Source organism: Rattus rattus, chromosome 3 (assembly GCF_011064425.1).
Source record: "Rattus rattus isolate New Zealand chromosome 3, Rrattus_CSIRO_v1, whole genome shotgun sequence".
NCBI lineage: Eukaryota > Metazoa > Chordata > Mammalia > Rodentia > Muridae > Rattus > Rattus rattus.
In genome coordinates, this window is record NC_046156.1 from 158,121,655 (window position 1) to 158,139,493 (window position 17,839).

The window sequence follows — 17,839 nt, forward strand, 5'->3', positions numbered from 1 at the left end:
TTCCTTTTACCTCTTCGCTTGTGAATCAGATATGGAGGGCAGACTGTCAAGAGCTAAGCCTCCAAACACTTCTGGTATCCTAAGTTCTATAATAAAATCAGGAGGGTGGGCGAGCCAGCCACTCAAAGATATTTCTGGGGTAGAAGAGATGGCTCGGCAGTTGAGAACACTAACTGCTCTTCCAGAGGACCTGGGTTCAATTCCCAGCACCAGCATGGTTGCTTAAACTGTCTTTAACTCCCCTGGTTCTCACCAGGCACAAACATGGTGCACAGACATACATGCAAGCAAAACACCAATACAGATAAAATTTAAAACACTTTTTAAAAATCTTTTTTAAAAAGTAAGATATGGAGTTGGGATTTAGCTCAGTGGTAGAGCTTGCCTAGGAAGCGCAAGGCCCTGGGTTCGGTCCCCAGCTCGAAAAAAAAAAAGAACCAAAAAAAAAAAAAAAAAAAAAAAAAGTAAGATATATTTGCCCCACCCTGCCCTGCCCTAGGGCCAAGAAATAGCTCAGCCAGGAGGATTTGCTATGTAAGCATGAAAACTCCAGTTCAGTTCCTACAACTCAATTAAAGAGCAGACGTGGTCTGTGCACATGTAAATCCAGTGCTAGGTGGGAACAAGCCAGCCTAGACCAGAGACACCCCCGCCCCCTGCAACCCCCCCTCGCTCTCCTTCTCTCCCTCCCTCCCTTCCTCTCTTCTTGCCTCTCTTCTTCCCTCCCCTTCCCTCCTCTCTCCATCCCTCCCTCCCCCACCCCCTACCTGTTTAGAACTGTATTGCAGGACTTCTGTCCTGCAAGAAGAAGGGGGTGGGGTTTCACAGAGCCTCGCTGACAAGACCTATGGGAGGGAAGTTAAGCCTTAGGCTCACCCAGCTGGATCTCCTGCGTAGAGAGTAGAGCTGAGCCAAGCATTGGCAGCCTTCGGGCGCTCGACCTTGACGCAGCCTTGTACTTTGGCCCAGTTCTGTATTAGACAACATGCTGCGGGGTGAGCACAGTGCTTCCTAGTTCTGGCCCCCGAGCTCTGTTGGAAAGGATCTGAGCTCTGAGTTGGGCTGTTTGGTTTTCCTTGAGACATGTCAAGCCTCATGGCCCAGGATTCACTATGTAGACCTGGCTGGTGTAACTAGAGAGCAGCCGGCCATCTGTCTCTGAGGGACGGAAGTACAGATCTGCTCCACTCTTGAGAGGTGGGAACAGAGAAAGCAGGGAGAAAAGGACTAGGAGGTCAGGGGCATTTACTCCACAAAGTTGTTTCTACTCCACAAAGTTGTTTCTACTGGCTGGCGCTCTCTCTCTCTCTCTCTCTCTCTCTCTCTCTCTCTCTCTCTCTCTCTCTCTCTCTCTTTCCCTCTCTCTCTCTCTCTCTCTTTCCCTTTCTCCCTCTCTTCTCCCTTTCTCCCTCTCTCCCTCTACCCCTCTCTCTCTCCTTCTTCCCTTCATCTTTTCGAGAAAAGGTTTCAGGTAAGCCAGGCCAACCTCAAATTTGCCAGGTAGCCAAGCATGACCTTGAACTGCTGATCTTCCTGCTTCCACCTCCCAAGACCTGGGATTACCGGTGTGCATTACCACACTGGTCAGGGCTCACGCTGTAGTAGGTCAGGCTAGTCGGGCATTTACTATGTAGTCCAGGCTGACCTCCTAAAACCAGCAGAGGTTAAACATGGTAACTGCCTTACCGGAGTTCTGCTGGAAAGAACAAACGAAGTTCCCCACAAAGCCCTAGAAAGGCTGCAGTGAACAGCCCTCCACGGGACACTCTGGGACAATCATCCCAGTACAATCATGGGTGACGTCTCCACTATCTGCCTGGTCTGTTGGAGCAGAAAAACTGGTGGCAGAAGGTGAGACTTGGGCCTGTCATGGCCGCTCTCTCTGTATTCTTGTGGTCTGGAATCAGAAATAATTCTGAGACATCCTGAGTTCAATTTATGGCCAGAAACTGTAGGGAGGAAAGCAATAAGAGGCCACCTTAACTCACAGCTTCAAGTTAAATCAACCAGGGAAACCACTCCATGTTCTTTTTTGGTTTTATGATGTACGCTGAAGTTTCCTAAAGCCACATCTATGTATAAGGTTCTGCAGACAATGGACACCAGGACTTCATGACTAAAAAGAAAGCACGAACACCTTGGGCTGTTATTAATCCGTGAAGTAGCCATTTATTACTGTTTATAGCGGTGGTTCTCAGCCTTGCTAGTGCTTCGACCCTTTAACAGCTCCTCACATTGTGGCGACCCCCGCCATACAACTATTTCCGTTGCTACATCATCACTGTAATTTTGCTACTGTTACAAGTTGTAATGTAAATATTTTTGGAGGTAGACGTTTGCCGAAGTGGTCGAGACAGACCCACGTGTTGAGAACTAATAGTTTATAGAGAAGTTGGTGGTTTCAACCCAGCAGCAGTCTGGCTTGCTTTGTTCCTGAAACGGAATTTGGATGGGACATAGTAGTTGAACAACTGTCAAGAGCTCAGTCACAAGTAGCAAGAAAACAGAAATACAATCTTAAAAAAAAAAAAAAAAAGCACAAGCTTGAGGCTGGTGAGATGAGAAACGATCCTTGTCTGATGACCTGGGTTCAATCCATCCCAGATCCCTGTGGTAGAAGAGAACCAAATCTTCTGATTCTGAAAGCATGCTGTGACATGTACACACACACACACACACACACACACACACACACACACACACAGATAAATGTACCCTGCCCTCAAAGAATGCAGGCTGCGACGAGCAGTAACAGTCTCCACCTTGGCAGCCATGGCTTTATATTCCTCTTCTCTGTTCTTCCCCTACTCTAGGCTGGTTCTAAGAGAGAGGTATGCTTTTCTCAGAAGCCGGTTGAACGCAGAATTCTGCCTGTTCTGTCTAAGTAGATGTATAAGACACAAGAGTGTGCATAGGGCTTAAACGTGCCTGCAAGTGAGGATTCATTAGGGAAGGGCAACAGTTCTCTGCACGTGGGAGCTCTTAAAGTTGCTTCAATCTTGCCCAGCTAGACTGGACCTGACAGCTTATTTCTTGGCCTGGGCTGGCCTATCTGTACTTGACTGGTCACTATCCTCTTTATTCTTTTTTTTTTTTAAGATTTATTTATTTAATGTATGTGAGCAGCACTCTGTAGCTGTCTTCAGACACCAGAAGAGAGGGTCAGATCCCATTACAGATGGCTGTGGGCCTCTGTGGTTGCTGGGAATTGAACTATCTTTTATCTTTACCACCAGCCAACCACCACCATTATCTTTGAATCGTTTCTGGGCATTTAGCTGGCCCACCCGTGTGACTCCGTGTGTGTGTGTGTGTGTGTGTGTGTGTGTGTGTGTGTGTGTGTGTGTGTATCCATATGTCCTGTTACTCAGTCCTTCCCAGAGCTAACCTCCTGCATAACGCCTCTGTATCTGAGGAAACATTTGTGACTATGGGAGAAGACTCTGGGAATGTAGTTTCCACCAAGGCCAAGAAGGTCATGAGACATTGTAGCAAAGCCTTTTCAGCTTTGCTGGAACAATCTCCCTGATGTTCCCATCACTGTATTACACAAACACTTTCTCACTCTTTTTGCTCCGGGACTATAGAAGTTCATGTGACTTCTCCACCGTGGAACACTTTTATCCATTGCAACCCAAATTGGTGTTCTCTGGCCATGGTTACTTCTCTGTGGAGCTAGAGCTGTGCTTTGCTCTGGAGGCTAACTATCAACACCACATTGTGTTCTAGTTTGGAAACCAAACAACCAAGAAGTTACAATTGTTTCTTTTTTCTTTTTTATTTTTTTATTAGATATATTCCTTTACTTACATTTCAAATGTTATTCTCTTTCCTGGTTTCCTTTCCATAAGCCCCCCATTCTCTCCTTCTCTTCCTTCCCCTACCCCTCCCCCTCCCCCTCCCTTATACCATATTCCCCCCCATCCATCCCCCTACTGCCCCCCCCCCATATTACCCTGCACTGAGGGTCCAACCTTGGCAAGACCAAGGGCTTCCCCTTCCACTGGTGCCCCAACAAGTCTATTCTCTGATACATATGCAGTTGGAGCCCTGGGTCAGTCAATGTATAGACTTTCGGTAGTGGTTTAGTCCCTGGAAGTTCTGGTTGGTTGGCGTTGTTGTTCTTATGTGGTTGCAAGCTCCTTCAATTCTTTCAATCCTTCTCTAATTCCCCCCCCCCAAGGGGGTCCTGTTCTCGTTCAGTGGTTTGCTGCTAGCATTGACCTCTGTATTGGACATGCTCTGGATGTGTCTCTCAGAAGAGATCTATATTCGGTCCCTTTCAGTATGCATTTTTTAGCTTCATCAATTCCATTTTCCCCTTTTAAGAAGGGGTGGGAGCACCCACATTTTTTAAAGATTTATTTATTAGATATGAATACACTGTAGCTGTCTTCAGACATATGGAAAGAGGGCATCAGATCTCATTACAGATGGTTGTGAGCCACCATGTGGTTGCTGGGATTTGAACTCAGGATCTCTGGAAGAGCAGTCGGTGCTCTTAACCACTGAGGCATCTCTTCAGTCCAAGCATCTGCATTTTGATCATCCTTCTTGAGCTTCCTGTGGTCTGTGAATTGCATCTTGGGTAGTTCCAGCTTTTGGGCTTATATCCACTTATCAATGAGTGCATACCAACTGTGTTTTTCTGTGATTGGGTTACCTCCCTCAGGATATTTCCTAGTTCATTCCATTTGCCTATGAATTTCATGAAGTCATTGTTTTTGATAGCTGAGTATTACTCTACTGTGTAGATGTACCACATTTTCTGGATCCATTCCTCTGTTGAAGGGCATCTGGGTTCTTTCCAGCTTCTGGCTATTGTAAATAAGGCTGCTATGAACATAGTGGAGCATGTGTCTTTGTTGTATGTTAGAGAATCTTTTGGGTATATACCCATGAGAGGTATAGCTGGGTCCTCCGGTAGTTCAATGTCCAATTTTCTGAGGAACCTCCAGACTGATTTCCAGAGTGGTTGTATCAGTTTGCAATCCCACCAACAATGGAGGAGTGTTCCTCTTTCTCCACATCCTCACCAGCATTTGCTGTCACCTGAGTTTTTGATCTTTGCCATTCTCACTGGTGTGAGGTGGAATCTCAGGGTTGTTTTGATTTGAATTTCCCTGATGACTAAGGATGTTGAACATTTCTTTAGGTGCTTTTTGGCCTTTCGATAATCCTCAGCTGAGAATGTTTCGTTTAGCTTTGTACTCCATTTTTTTTTTTTCCCGGAGCTGGGGACCGAACCCAGGGCCTTGCGCTTGCTAGGCAAGCACTCTACCACTGAGCTAAATCCCCAACCCCATGTACTCCATTTTTAATAGGGTTATTTGGCTCTCTGGAGTCTAACTTCTTGAGTTCTTTGTATATTTTGGATATTAGCCTCTATTAGTTGTAGTATTGGTAAAGATCTTTTCCCAATCTGTTGGTTGCTGTTTTTTGTACTAATAACAGTGTCTTTTTGCCTTACAGAAGCTTTTGCAGTTTTATGAGGTCCCATTTGTGGTTCTTGATCTTAGAGCATAAGCCATTGGTGTTTTGTTCAGAAAATTTCCCCAGTGTCCATGTGTTTGAGGCTCTTCCCCAGTTTTTCTTCTATTAGTTTGAGTGTATCTGGTTTGATGTGGAGGTCCTTGATCCACTTAGACTTAAGCTTTGCACAGGGTGATAAGAATGGGTCAATTTGCATTCTTCTACATGCTGACCTCCAGTTGAACCAGGTGTCCTTGCATTTGGAGCATCGATATTTAGGATTGAGAGTTCATCTTTGTGGATTTTTTCCTTTGATGAATATGAAGTGTCCTTCCTTATCTTTTTTAATGACTTTTGGTTGAAAGTCAATTTTTTATTACTTTTTAAAAATTATTTTTATATAAGTACACTGTAGCTGTCTTCAGACACACCAGAAGAGGGTATCAGGTCTCATTACAGATGGTTGTGAGCTACCATGTAGTTGCTGGTAATTGAACTCAGGACCTCTGGAAGAGTAATCATTGCTCTTAACCACTGGGCCATCTCTCCAGTCCCTGAAAGTAAATTTTATTTGATATTAGCATGGCAGCTCCAGCTTGTTTCTTCGGGCCATTTGCTTGGAAAGTTGTGTTCCAGCCATTTACTCTGAGGTAGTGTCTGTCTTTGTCTCTGAGGTGTGTTTCTTGCATGCAGCAAAATGCTGGGTCCTCTTTACATATCCAGTCTGTTAGCCTATGTCTTTTTATTGGGGAATTAAGTCTGTTGATGTTGAGATATATTAAGGAATAGTGATTGTCGCTTCCTGTTATTTTCGTTGTTAGAGGTGGAATTATGTTTGTGTGTCTCTTTTGGTTTCATTGCAAGGAAATTATATTCTTGCTTTTTGTATGGTTTCTCTCCTTGTGTTGGAGTTTTCCATCTATTATCCTTTGTAGGGCTGGATTTGTAGAAAGATATTGTGTAAATTTGGTTTTGTCATGGAATATCTTGGTTTCTCCATCTATTTTTTTTTTTTTTCGGAGCTGGGGACCGAACCCAGGGCCTTGAGCTTCCTAGGCAAGCACCCTATCACTGAGCTAAATCCCCAACCCCGTCTCCATCTATGTTAATTGAAAGTTTTGCTGGATACAGTAACCTGGACTGGCATTTGTGTTCTCTTAGGGTCTGTATGACATCTGTCCAGGATCTTCTGGCTTTCATAGTCTCTGGCAAGAAGTCTGGTGTGATTCTGATAGGTCTGCCTTCATATGTTACTTGACCTTTTTCCCTCACTGCTTTTAATATTCTTTCTTTGTTTTGCATTTGGTGTTTTAACTATTATGTGATGGGAGGAATTTCTCTTCTGGTCCAATCTATTTGGAGTTCTGTAGGCTTCTTGTCTGTTTATGGGCATCTCTTTCTTTAGGTTAGGGAAGTTTCCTTCTATAATTTTGTTGAATATATTTACTGGCCCTTTAAGTTGGGAGTTTTTGCTCTATTCTATACCTATTATCCTTAGGCTGATCTTCTCATTGTGTCCTGGATTTCCTGTATGTTTTGGGCTAGGAGCTTTTTGTGTTTTACATTATCTTTGACAGTTGTGTCAATGTTTTCTATGGTATCTTCTGCCCCTGAGATTCTCTCTTCTATCTCTTGTATTTTTTGGTGATGCTTATATCTATGACTCCTTGTCATTTACTTAGGTTTTCCAAATCCAGGTTGTCTCCCTTTGTGCTTTTTTTTTTTTTTTTTTTTTTTTTTTTCCGGAGTTGGGGACCAAACAGGGCCTTGGATTTGCTAGGCAAGCGCTCTACCACTGAGCTAAATCCCCAACCCCTTTTGTGCTTTCTTTATTGTTTTTTTTCCATTTCTAAATCCTGAATGGTTTTGTTCAATTCCTTCACCTGGTTTTGTTGTGTTTTCCTGTAATTCCTTCAGGGGATTTTTTTTGTTGTTGTTGTTGTTTCCTCTCTAAGGGCTTCTACTTGTTTACTTGTGTTTTCCTGCATTTCTCTATGGAGTTCTTTATGTCCTTCTTAAAGTCCTCCATCATCATCAAAAAATGTGATTTTAAATCTAAATCTTGCTTTTCTGGTGTGTTTGGATATCCAGTATTTTCTTTGGTGGGAGAACTGGGCTCTGATGATGCCAAGTAGTCTTGGTTTCTGTTGCTTAGGTTCCTGCGCTTGCCTCTAGCCATTGGGTTGTCTCTGGTGTTTGCTTGTCTTGCTGTTTCTGAGAGTGACTTGGCCCTGCTGTAGGCCTCTGTGTCAGCACTCCTGTAGAACTGTTTTCCTGGTTTCTTTCAGCCTTTTCTGAGAACAGGTGCTCTGCTCTCATGTGTGTACGTGCTCCTGGAGACTGTCTTTCAGTTCTAGGCATGGGCAGGAATCAAAGGGTCCTACCCCTGATTGCTCCTAGGTCCTTGCACCCATCGGGCACAGTTGGCACTATGCAATTCCCTCTTGGGTCTGGCCTGTGGGCAGAGGGTATTCTCCTCTGACTTCTCAGGAGTATCTACATTTTTTAGGGTTCAGCTCTTTCCCCCATGGGATTTGGGTGCAGGGAGCTGTTTGGCCAGTTTAGTTCGGTTCTGGGCATAGACCAGAACCGTGGGTACTGGCGGCTGACTGTTCCAATATTTCTGTGTCCAGAGGCACTGTGCAGTTTCCCCTTGGATGTGGACAGAGGTGTGTAGAAGTGGCAGTCTGTCCTGTGGTCTCAGGATGTCTGCACTCCTGGGTGTTCAGCTCTCTTCCCAACGGGATTTGGGTGCAGAGAACAGTGGGATGGTCAACAATTGTTTCTTTAGGGATTAAACTATTCCAGGACAGCCCCTTGGCCATTGTCCTGCTTGTCTTATGTACAGTCAGTTTGATAGAAAATGAACATTCTTGTTTTTTTTTTTTTTTCATTCAAATGTTAGGAAACACCATGACCCTTTCTGCCTAGTAGATTTTTTTCCTGTGCGTTGTCTGACTGTACCTCTGGTGGCTGTGGCAATTTGGGTCATGGCTGGCCCTTCACCTTTGCCTAGAATCTGTATGGTTTAGTGAGCCCTTTTTATCTCAGAGCTCCTTGGTTTAAGGCCTGTGTAGGAGATCCATCCATCTCAGCAGCGATGAGGCTTGCAGGCCCACCTGAAGAGGAATACGCAGTCTATGAGTCTTCCCCGTGGGGGGCGGAACCATAGTCAAAGGAGACCAGGCCTGTCCAGCTCAGAAGTGGGACATGGGGCAAAGCATTATCTGGTCCTAGCACACGTAATGCCCCAAGGCTTCAGGCAGAGCCCAGGACTAGGATCCTGTGTCTCCTGCATCTGCAGCCCCTGGGGTGCTGCCCTTCTACCTGGCTTTGCAGTCTTTCCAGGTGGTGCTACTTTACATGTTGCACCACATCGTGGGCTTATTTCTTGGCACAGTGGCTCCCGTCTTTTCACAGTTCCTGTTCCCACCCTTTTTCCCGGTCCTTCCAAAGTTGTGCTATGTAACTTATACTCATTTAGACCTTACTGCATCATCAGTCTTTTAAGTTCTGGAATTGCTTTTTAAGGCAAGAAAATGCATAGCTTTGCTGGCATGGTGGGGCCTGTCTTTAGGTTGATGGATCTAAGTTTTAGCCCATCCTGGTTCTAGCCAGCCAAGGGTAAACAGTAAAAAAAAAAAAAAAAAAAAAAAAAAAAAAAAAGTATATTCTCTCCAGTAAACCCATTTCCTTGAACTTCTGAAACATTAAAAAACAATTGAGGGGGTTGGGGATTTAGCTCAGTGGTAGAGCGCTTGCCTAGCAAGCGCAAGGCCCTGGGTTCGGTCCTCAGCTCCGAAAAAAAGAAAAAAGAAAAAACAAACAAACAAACAAACAAAAAAACAAAAAAACAATTGAGGGCTGGCAAGATGGCTCAGCTGCTCTTCCAGAGATCCTGAGTTCAGTTCCCAGCATCCATATGGCGGCTCACAACCATCTGTAATGGGATCTGATGCCCTCTTCTGGTGTGTCTGAAGACAGCTACAGTGTAATCATAAATAAAAAAAGTCTTTAAAAATTTGAATATTTTAGTGATTTACTTAACATGAATGTCTGTGTTGTGAGGTACCTTCCAGAGAAGACTACTTGGACACGGGTTCAAGCCAATAGAAAGTCTTTATTAATTGGCTGGCCACCATACTAGTGAACCACCACATGGTTGCTGGGAATTGAACTCAGGACCTCTGGAAGGGCAGTCAGCACTCTTAACCACTGAGCCATCTCTCCAGCCCTCATACTAGGTTTTTTAACCCTTGGTGAGCTTTTAAGCAAAACAAACAAACAAACAAACAAACAAACAAACAAAAACATATCCTGGGTTGACACACTTCAGCTAGCAGGAACAGTTAGTTGCAGAGTAACTACGGTTAGTACAATCAGGGTCTCTCCTAGAACCTAAAGCAAGGTTAATACCCTCAGGGTCTTTCCTAGAACTGATGGACTTCAGTGGATTAGGTCTCTGTTTTCCTTTTGGCAAGTGTTGCTGCTTTCCTGCTAGGTTCCAAGGCCGAATGGTACTTCCATCATGGTATAAGTTGTGCTACTAGGATCTGGGAGCCTGTTATATCTGTGATCCACTAGTGTGCCTGGTGTCCATAGAAGTCAGAAGAGGGCATTAGGTCCTCCTGAAATTGGAGTTACACATGGCTATGTGCTGGAAATCTAACTCAGGCTTTCTAGAAGGGCGGCCATGTTCAAACTTAACTGAACTACCTCCCTGAGCTGTCCCTGGGCTTTTTTTCTTTTTAAAGGCAGGGTGTCTTGTGGCCTAGGTTAATCTCAAGCTTACAATGAAGGTGAATGAGCATGGCTTTGGTCTTCTGCTCCTCTTGAGTGCTGGGATTATAGATGTTCACCACCAAGCCTGGTTTACACGGTGCTAGGGATTGATTTGATGAGGTTTCTGAGAAATTCAGTTTGTGCTTTTTTTATTATTATTATTATTATTAACTTGATTATTTCTTATTTACATTTCGAGTGTTATTCCCTTTCCCGGTTTCCGGGCAAACATCCCCCTAATCCCTCCCCCTCCCCTTCTTTATGGGTGTTCCCCTCCCCATCCTCCCCCCATTGCCGCCCTCCCCCCAACAATCTAGTTCACTGGGGGTTCAGTCTTAGCAGGACCCAGGGCTTCCCCTTCCACTGGTGCTCTTACTAGAATATTCATTGCTACCTATGAGGTCAGAGTCCAGGGTCAGTCCATGTATAGTCTTTAGGTAGTGGCTTAGTCCCTGGAAGCTCTGGTTGCTTGGCATTGTTGTTCATAAGGGTCTGAGCTCCTTCAAGCTCTTCCAGTTCTTTCCTGATTCCTTCAACGGGGTCCTGTTCTCAGTTCAGTGGTTTTGCTGCCGGTATTCGCCTCTGTATTTGATGTATTCTGGCTGTGTCTCTCAGGAGCCATCTACATCCGGCTCCTGTCGGCCTGCACTTCTTTGTTTCATCCATCTTGTCTAATTGGGTGGCTGTATATGTATGGGCCACATGTGGGGCAGGCTCTAAATGGGGTGTTCCTTCTGTCTATGTTTTAATCTTTGCCTCTCTATTCTGTGCCAAGGCTATTCTTGTTCCCCCTTTTAAAGAAGGAGTGAAGCATTCACATTTTGATCATCCGTCTTGAGTTTCATTTGTTCTAGGCATCTAGGGTAATTCAAGCATTTGGGCTAATAGCCACTTATCAATGAGTGCATACCATGTGTGTTTTTCTGTGATTGGGTTATTTTCACTCAGGATGATATTTTCCAGTTCCAACCATTTGCCTATGAATTTCATAAAGTCATTGTTTTTGATAGCTGAGTAATATTCCATTGTGTAGATGTACCACATTTTCTGTATCCATTCCTCTGTTGAAGGGCATCTGGGTTCTTTCCAGCTTCTGGCTATTATAAATAAGGCTGCGATGAACATAGTGGAGCATGTGTCTTTTTTATATGTTGGGGCATCTTTTGGGTATATGCCCAAGAGAGGTATAGCTGGATCCTCAGGCAGTTCAATGTTTTCTGAGGAACCTCCAGACTGATTTCCAGAATGGTTGTACCAGTCTGCAATCCCACCAACAATGGAGGAGTGTTCCTCTTTCTCCGCATCCTCGCCAGCATCTGCTGTCACCTGAGTTTTTGATCTTTGCCATTCTCACTGGTGTGAGGTGAAATCTCAGGGTTGTTTTGATTTGCATTTCCCTTATGACTAAAGATGTTGAACATTTCTTTAGGTGTTTCTCAGCCATTCAGCATTCCTCAGCTGTGAATTCTTTGTTTAGCTCTGAACCCCATTTTTTAATAGGGTTATTTGTCTCCCTGCGGTCTAACTTCTTGAGTTCTTTGTATATTTTTGATATAAGGCCTCTATCTGTTGTAGGATTGGTAAAGATCTTTTCCCAATCTGTTGGTTGCCGTTTTGTCCTAACCACAGTGTCCTTTGCCTTACAGAAGCTTTGCAGTTTTATGAGATCCCATTTGTCCAGTCTTGATCTTAGAGCATAAGCCATTGGTGTTTTGTTCAGGAAATTTTTTCCAGTGCCCATGTGTTCCAGATGCTTCCCTAGTTTTTCTTCTATTAGTTTGAGTGTATCTGGTTTGATGTGGAGGTCCTTTATCCACTTGGACTTAAGCTTTGTACAGGGTGATAAGCATGGATCGATCTGCATTCTTCTACATGTTGTGCTCTAGGCTTTTCAATTCCTTCTTCCATACTTGTTTTTGTCTAGCTCAGTGTTAGATAATTTCTTTGGGCTTCTGGAAGCCACCGTATCAAACTTTAGTGTCATTGGCAGAATCTTGTATCCAAGACAGGCACCCACATAAACCACCTTTTAATACAATCCCATGGCATGGTTCTCTAAATAAAACATCCTTGAAATAGTTCTATAGGCATCTTCTGTCTCCTGTCTGTATATGTCAGCTAACTCTCACTGTGCCGTAGAGAATACCTGGGTCAGGATACAGAAGTCTTGTTATCAGACTGGCCACAGGGTTGGATGGCATGTCTGATTAAGTGGCCTCTGGCCAGCTGTGTACTAAAAGGAAGGATGGGGGATGGGCACTGCCTTTTAAAGGGATAGCAGCTGTTTGGCTGAGAGTTAAGGTCTGAGAAGTCAGGTCTTCAAACCGTTGGAAACATCCACCTAGATGTTCCATTTCTGGTACAAATAGACTTTGCTGAAAAAGTCACACCATTTTCGAGGCTCTGCAGTCCTGTTGATCGGAGCCCCCATGGTTTGTGGAGAGTTGGAATGCTGTAGACCAAGAGCTAAAATTATCCGAGGCTATCTTTAGTCCTTGTGATGGTTGGCATGTGCTTGGCCCAGGGAGTGGCACTACTAGGAGGTGTGGCCTTGTTGAAGGAAGTGTGTCATTGTGGGTGTGAGCTTTCTTTTTTTTTTTTTTTTGAATTTTTTTACGGGTTATTCCCTTTCCCGGGGGGGGGGGGATTGAACCCAGGACCTTGCGCTTCCCTAGGCAAGCACTCTACCACTGAGCCAAATCCCCAACCCCGGGTGTGAGCTTTAAGACCCTCATCCTAGCTGCCTGGAAGACAGTCTTCTCCTGTTTGCCTTTGGAACAAGATGTAGAACTCTCAGCTCCTTGCCTGCCTGGGTGCTGCCATGCTTCCTGCCATGATGATACTGGACTGGACCTCTGAACCTGTAAGCCAGCCCCAATTAAATGTTGTCCTTTATAAGAGTTGCCTAGCTCTTTCTCTTCTGGTCCCAGGTGCTGCGGGAGCCGCAGCTTACGGTGCAGACATGACCAAGTCCAAGAACCACACCACACACAACCAGTCCCGCAAATGGCACAGAAATGGCATCAAGAAACCATTCACAAAGATACAAATCTCTTAAGGGAGTTGACCCCAAGTTTCTGAGGAACATGGCTTTGCCAAGAAGCACAAGAAAGGCCTGAAGAAGATGCAGGCCAACAATGCCAAGGCAGTGAGTGCACGAGCAGAGGCCATCAGGGCCCCGTGAAGCCTCAGGCCATCAAGCCCAAGATGCCAAAGGGCTCCAGCCACAAACTCAGCCGTCTGGCTTTCATCGCTCACCCCAAGCTTGGGAAGAGGATTTGAAGCTACACAGCCAAGGGTCATAGGCTCTGCCAACCAAAGCCCAAGGTTCAAACCAAGGCAGAGGCCAAAACTCCAGCTAAGGCCTAGGCTTCAACTCCAGCCCAGGCCCCTGGGAAGGCCCTATAGAAAAGGCTCCTGCCAGTGTGAAGACAGACGGACTGCTGTGACACACCTACCTACACACTATTGCAGATGACCAGTCCTATGTTGTTTTTACAAATAAGCTTGAGACAAGAAACAAAAAACAAAAGAAAAAAAAAGAGTTGCCTTGATCATGGTGTCTGTTTACAGCAGTAAAACCCTAAGACAGCCCTCTTATATTTTTGGTTGTGAGCCTAGCCTTTAACAGCTGAGCCATCTCTCCAGCTGGATAGCTCTCTTAACAGCCATTATCACCCATTTCTTATCTGAAATAATGTGTTTTAACTACTCGGTAAAATCTTTGGAATGCAACAATTAACTATATTGGACCACTAGCAATGACCAACCCCAAAGCTGAGCATGTCATCAGGTAGCACCCACGTTTGTGACTTTTCTTGTTGCTCTGACCAAATACCTGACAAGAAACAATCGAAATGAGGAAGGGTTTGTTGAGGGAATATAGTTCATGCTCATAAGGAAGACTTGGCAGAGGGAGTGTGAGGCACTTGGTAACATATCATCTGCAGGCAGGAACCAGAGAGCTGCAGGAAGTAGGGGCAGACCATAAAACCTCGAGGCTGGTCCCAAATTCAGGTCCTCCATGAAGTTCCATCTCCTGACAAATGCTCCGGCTTGGGCTGGAGATATGGTTCAGTGGTTGTGAGCACTGACTGCTACTATAGAGACTTGGGTTTATTTCCCAGCACCACCATGGTAGTTCACATCCACTCCTAACTCCAGTTCCAGGGGTTCTGATGACTCCTCCTGAACTTCAATGACACATACATACATGCAGGCAAAATAGTCATACATATTAAATTAAAAAGATATATTAAAATTCCACACCTTTCCAAAATAGTGCCACCAGCTGTTGGCCCATGGTCCAAATACGTGAGGTCACAAAGGACATTTCACACTCAATCCACAACTGCAGAGATTTCCCATTAGCTGCCAGCCACCTGACATCCCACCTAAGGTATCTGGCAATGGCACTGATTTATGGTGTCTTTTGTCCTGTGACTACAGGTTCATGTACCGCCGTCACAGTGGAACGTGTCACAGGGCATCCTGAGTCAGTGGCCATGGTCACTCATTTGAAGGCCTTGACTTTGCATAACATGCCACGTGAACATTCTTCAGTATCTTTGAATTGGTATTTTATTCTACCCTGAATGTGTTCCTTGGTCTTTCCCACCCAACCTACTATAGGTCCTTGACTTTATTCTTTGTCTTTTTCTCTTTTTTTATTTTAAAATTAATGTTTATTGATTAAAAAGTCACGATTGGTGTTGAGTAGTTTAACATTTTAAAATGCTACCACGGGGGTGGCTGGCTTAAGCTGCAAGTTCCACAGGCTAATGGGTTAACAGTGTGTGATGTCAGGGGATGGAGGACTACTGAAGAGGGAAAAGTGCAAAGTTTTGTGTCCTGCTAGTGCTAGCTGCTCACACACTAACCTGCTAGCACTGGCTGCCCTCCTCCATCAGACTGCCTGCTCTAGGTGTCCTCTTCCGTCAGACTGCCTGCTCTGCTCTTGATCCTTTTTGATTGGTGGTTTGTTTTCTAGTGTGCATTCTCCGTTATCCTTGTGTATGAATTGGCCACCAGCCCCTTCTTAAACCACATCCCTTCTACTGGAGCATTTTCTCCAATAATGACACTGGAAGTGTTAGCCATTGGTGTGCCTGCTTCTGCTCTATGAAAAGGGATGCAATGAATGAGGTCTGAAGCCAGGTAACAAGTTCTTACAGAGAAAACTGCCAGCAATGTAAGTCCCTGGCCTAGGTTGTCTTTAGTTTGTGTACAGATAGAGTAGTTTTCTCCTAGTGAAAAACTGTCTGTGAGATTCTTTTTTTTTTTTTTTTTTTTTTTTTTTTTTTTGGTTTTTTTTTTTTTTTGGGGCTGGGGACCAACCCAGGACCTTGCGCTTCCTAGGTGGCGCTCTACCAGAGCCAAATCCCCAACCCCTGTCTGTGGGAGATTCTCATTCTGAGGCTCAGCAGCTGACTCAGACAGATACAGACACCCACAGCCAAACAGTACATAGAGTTTGGGGACTCGTATGGAAGAATAGGAGGAAGGACTGTGGCTCCTAAGGGGATGAGAACTCCACAGGAAGACCAGCAGAGTCAGCTGACCTGGACCCAGGCCTCCCTGCACATATGTAGCAGATGTGGACCCACCATATGGGTCCCGAACAACTGGAATGGGGGCTCTCCCAAAAGCAATTGCCTGTCTGTGGGATATGTTCTACTAGCTGGGCTGCCTTGTCTGGCCTCAATGGGAGAAGAATCACTTTATTTTTATTTTTGAGAGAGGGTCTCACTATATAATCCCAACTTGCTGGACTATTACCTAGATATGCAGACCAGGTCAGCCTCAAATTCAGAGAACTACCCCGCAATAAAAACTTAAAAGGAAAAGCCCATTTTTCTTACATGCTTCAGAAACTTAGAATTCCTCTACTGTAGAAAAAGTCCATTTTCTGGGGCTAGAGAGATGTCTCAGTACTTAAGAGCACTGACTGCTCTCAAAGGATTTAGGTCTCGTTACCAGCACATGACAGCTCACAGCCGGCTGAAGCTACAGTTCCAGGGGATCTGACACCTTCTTTTGGGCTCTGTAGCCTGTGGCATATACATGGAATATACAAACACGCATGCGCCCATGCGCCCATGCGCCCATGCGCGCACGCACGCACGCACGCGCACACTTTTTTTTTTCAAAATGATTTCTGAGTAGTCCTGGCTATTCTGAACTTGCTCTGTAGATCAGACTGCCTCTGCCTCCTAGTGCTGGGATCAAAGGTGTGCACCACAACTGCCCATGAAATAAAAGTTTTTTTTTTTTTTTTTTATTAACTTGAATATTTTTATATACATTTCGAGTGTTATTCCCTTTCCCGGTTTCCGGGCAAACATCCCCTCCCCCTCCCCTTCCTTATGGGTGTTCCTCCCACCCTCCCCCATTGCAGCCCTCCCCCAACAGTCTAGTTCACTGGGGTTCAGTATTAGCAGGACCCAGGGCTTCCCCTTCCACTGGTGCTCTTACTAGGATATTCATTGCTACCTATGAGGTCAGAGTCCAGGGTCAGTCCATGTAGAGTCTTTAGGTAGTGGCTTAGTCCCTGGAAGCTCTGGTTGCTTGGCATTGTTGTACATATGGGGTCTCGAGCCCTTCAAGCTCTTCCAGTTCTTTCTCTGATTCCTTCAATGGGGGTCCTGTTCTCAGTTCAGTGGTTTTGCTGCTGACATTCGCCTCTGTATTTGCTGTATTCTGGCTGTGTCTCTCAGGAGCGATCTACACTTCTGCACTTCTTTGCTTCATCCATCTTGTCTAATTGGGTGGCTGTATATGTATGGGCCACATGTGGGCAGGCTCTGAATGGGTGTTCCTTCAGTCTCTGTTTTAATCTTTTGCCTCTCTTCCCTGCCAAGGGTATTCTTGTTCCCTTTTAAAGAAGGAGTGAAGCATTCACATTTTGATCATCCGTCTTGAGTTTCATTTGTTCTAGGCATCTAGGGTAATTCAAGCATTTGGGCTAATAGCCACTTATCAATGAGTGCATACCATGTATGTCTTTCTGTGATTGGGTTAGCTCACTCAGGATGATGAAATAAAAGTTTTTAAAAAAACTATAAGAAGTCTATTCTGTGACTGGTGCTTGGCCCACCTCCCCTAAGCAGTGTTCATTTTGCTTGTGTAGTTCTCATGTGGTGGCCTTTTGTCAGAAGTCCCTACCTGGCATACGTCACACTGTAGCTCCTCTCTCAGCTCAAGTCCTAAGTGACCATATAAGCTCACAAAGACAGAAATATACACGTCTTTCATGAGCTACTGTGACTGGGGTTCTTATTTCTCTTTTATAGACTCCATTTTCTGTTTTTGGATATCTTATGAGTAGTACTTGGAGGGAAATTTTTAATTTTTAAGTTTTTTTTTTTTTAATATTTATGTGTGTTTTGCATGCATGTATGTGTGTGCTCCACATGCATGCCTGGTGCCTGGTTGTGGCCAGAAGAGGGTGTCAGATTCCCTGAAACTGGCGTTACTGACGGTTGTAAGCAGCCCTGTGGGTGCTGGGAACTGAACCTGGGTCCTATGGAAGAGTAGTCAGTGTTCTTAACCACTGAGCCACCTCTCTAGTCCTGTAAGTTTTCTC